General features: G+C 37.8%; 1 non-coding gene across 1 annotated transcript; it reads right to left on the bottom strand.

Moving 5' to 3' along the window:
- Positions 1-2,279: 2,279 nt before the first annotated feature.
- Positions 2,280-2,398, bottom strand: LOC145392295 (5S ribosomal RNA). Its single transcript, XR_013895967.1, has one exon. It is a non-coding gene; the product is annotated as a 5S ribosomal RNA (ribosomal RNA).
- Positions 2,399-3,515: the final 1,117 nt, after the last annotated feature.

The raw sequence follows: 3,515 nt of genomic DNA on the forward strand, positions 1-3,515 counted from the left end.
ATCGAAAAGTCATAGAGAAATTGCTCACCTGAGGTTTAAAATACTCAATGCAGGTAGGAGTACCTCCTTACCTTACTGGGTTTTCTATCAGGCTGGCACCAAAGAAAACGAGTTCTATGGGAGGATAACTATTTCACACCACTCATAAATGGTATATATCTATTTACTTGGTACGAATTTGTATGTAGTACGAGAGTATATTGGTTTTCAAGCAGTAATATAGGCATTATAAGCATTGTTTCACTCACTAATACCTGACCTTTTTTTGCCACATTACCTAATCATCATTTCTAACTGTTTCTTCCTCTAATGCTATGTAAAGTTTGTCCTCCACATTGTCATTGATTGGGGAATCACTCTGGCCCTGAATTTCGTACCGTGGCATGACATGGCTATACTGGCCAGGTCACTGATAACAGGTGAATTGCTGAGACAATGGCATCCAGGGGGGGGAGGAGGTCATGCTGGGTAAGGCATTGTCCCTGCCTGGCATCTTGTAGAGGAAGGTGTCACGTGTATACGTACCAAAAATCACTAGCGAAAATTGAAATGTGTGCAAATTAGGGATTTTGCAATTTTTTCACGTTTATGTATGTCGACGGGATTGGCAGTGACAAAACGAGTGGACATTAAAGAACGTCGACGGGACGCCGCGGGTTAATGAATTTCTTCTGAAATTAAGTTAGTTACTTCCATTGATAAATTTTACTCATGAGGTGGAAATTGAAAATGAACTGCCATTTTTGGATGAAAAAGTTATCAGGGACCAAAATTTTAGAAGACTAAAGTATACAGGAAATCAACGACTGTTATGTCATATGTGCATTATTATTCAAAACATCACATTAATGTAGAAAGATCAGTGTTCATATCCATGTAACTGAGAGCACATAGAATTTCAAACCATGAATTTTTAGATGATGAACTGAAAATGATTCAAAGCATTGGAAAGAAGCTAAAATATCCACACAGTATACTAACTCAGTGCCACAATACAGCCAAGAAGCGATTCCTTGAAGGGAAAAATAATAAGCAAGATTGCTAGAATATTCAAAGAACCCTTGTCCTCCCCTTCCATGAAAATTTTCTTGATGTTCTTCACATAGTGAATAAACTTAATACACAAGTAGTATTCAAATATGAGAACACCATAAAAAAAAAAAATCAAGAACAGCCCATTCAGTAATTCTGGCGTTGTTCACAAAATCCCTTGTAAAAGCTGTAACAAATTTTGCATAGGACAATCTGGAAAAGATTTGGAAACTAGAATCTCACAACATAAATACAGTGTAAGGACACCCCAACAGATTAGTGGTTTTCTTCAGCACAAAGCATCCAGTGATTACCATACTAACTGGGCAGGTTTTAAGATGCTAGGAAGATCAAAAATTTTTCATGAAAGATATGTAACAGAATCTTGCCTAATTTCTGGCAGGTATGAAAAGAATGTAAACATGAGCTATGGTCATTTTAAGTGTGATAAATTGTTAACTGAATAAATTTTAAAGCAGTATCCCCCAGACTATCACTTGATTGTTCCTTGTCTCCTGGTAGTGCAATCACACCTATGTGGGACACATCAAGCGCTAAGCCTCTAGGTCTTAAGTTAAGCAGCAGTATTTTCTCTTTTGTCAGGTGCATCCCTAAGGGGAAAAAAGTCAGATACCTATTGTTCTGTGCATTGCCCATTTTTAAATTCAGGTCATCCTTTGTGGTGTGCCACTCCCTGCTGCAGGTGTGCATAAGTTAAGCCGCAGGTAAAATGTCTGTTACCTATTATTCTGAGTATGGATCAGTTTTAATTCAGGTCATCCGTTGTTCTCTGTGCCTCTCCCTGCTGAGGGTGTGCATAGAAGACCTCTACCCTTTATGTTTCTGTCTTACTCTATCTGAAGATGTAATATACGAAAGTACTCACTGTCGCTCCTTTCATTTCTTCTGTGGTTATTTTGCGTATATCTATATCTATATCTATCTATATAATATATATATATATATATATATATACAGTATATATATATATATATAGAGAGAGAGAGAGAGAGAGAGAGAGAGAGAGAGAGAGAGAGAGAGAGAGAGAGAGAGATTATATATATATATATATATATATATATATATATATATAGATAGATAGATAGATATAAATATCTATCTATATATATCCCATCCATCCATTGCCAGACGCCATGTATCCCAAACGGGGTGGCCAACGGCTTAGAGCTAATTGTTTTACAGGGATGGGCACTAATCCTCCACCAACCCCACTTGATACGTAGGGATGCCAACAGCATCTGGTGTTCCCAGGCGGTCACCCATCCAAGTACTGACCATACCCAACGTTGCTTAACTTCGCTGATCAGACGGGAAACGGTGTACTCAACGTGGTATGGCCGTTGGCATATATATATATATATATATATATATATTATCAAACAAACCATACGAGGGACTTTTTAATGGGCTAGAGCTATTAAACTAATCTAAATCCAGTACATGAGGATTTCCGATTCAGGTATTCAAATTTTCTAAAGGACATAATTATACGATAGTATTCAACTACAGTACTTTGCAATAGACTTTTCAAATTACACTAGAGGTAATGGATGTAACATTATTCGCATAAATTACCAGTCAAATGAAGCAACATCTTTTTTCCTCAGTAGGGTTGTAAACATAAACAAATTGCCTACGAACGAGATTGACTGCAGTACAATAATATCCGTTTAAAAGTGGCGTACATTAATAATGTAGCTGTGATTTCGCAGCGAAGCACGTTCGTGGTAGGATAATACAAAAATCTGATTACCAAAGGTTTCTCCCCCTTTCAGATCGTGGTGAAAACATTAGCAGTTCAGCTATTTTAAAATAATTTTTATTTCTTCCTCACAGATAAAGATAATATAAAATTCATTTTCTCTCTTCAGTCTTTCCTACGAAATTTCCATGGCAGTTTGCCTTTGCAGCATGGTCCTGCTCCTCACTTTGTCTTGCCAGTCTCAGTTGGAGGGTTTCGTAGGTGGAAGGGGGACTGAGGATGGGCATCGCACATCGATATCTTTGTTTTCTATAAAAATTAGACATAGTTATGATTTTATTTGTAAACAGCCTTGAAAGGATCAATAAGTATGTTACTGTTCGCTTTCCTTTGTGCCTTGAACTAATGTCTTGCGAAAGGGTACTGGCCACCTTTCGTAATGGAGTTATACAATAAGATAATTCAATAGGGCAATTTACCGTTCAAATATTGAGAACATGTGGAAAAAATATGCAATTCTGTGGAGACGAGAGAGGGAAGGATTTAAGGGGATTAGTAGGTGGAGGGGAGTTGGCGAAGCTTTTTTCAGAATTGCTGCATGTGTTGAGCCCCTACCCTCCACCTTCGACACATGAAAGCTTTACTCCACACCGGGGCGAATAAGGTCTCGGCTCAAAATCATTAAATTGGCAAGATGAAGGGAAGTATGGAGTAATATCAGCATACCCAAAATAAAAAGTGGTGCCACGCACAACAAACC

The sequence above is a fragment of the Coenobita brevimanus genome, chromosome 21 (genome assembly GCF_032717465.1).
Source record: "Coenobita brevimanus isolate Jiangsu-jjx chromosome 21, ASM3271746v2, whole genome shotgun sequence".
In the NCBI taxonomy this organism is placed as follows: Eukaryota; Metazoa; Arthropoda; class Malacostraca; order Decapoda; family Coenobitidae; genus Coenobita; species Coenobita brevimanus.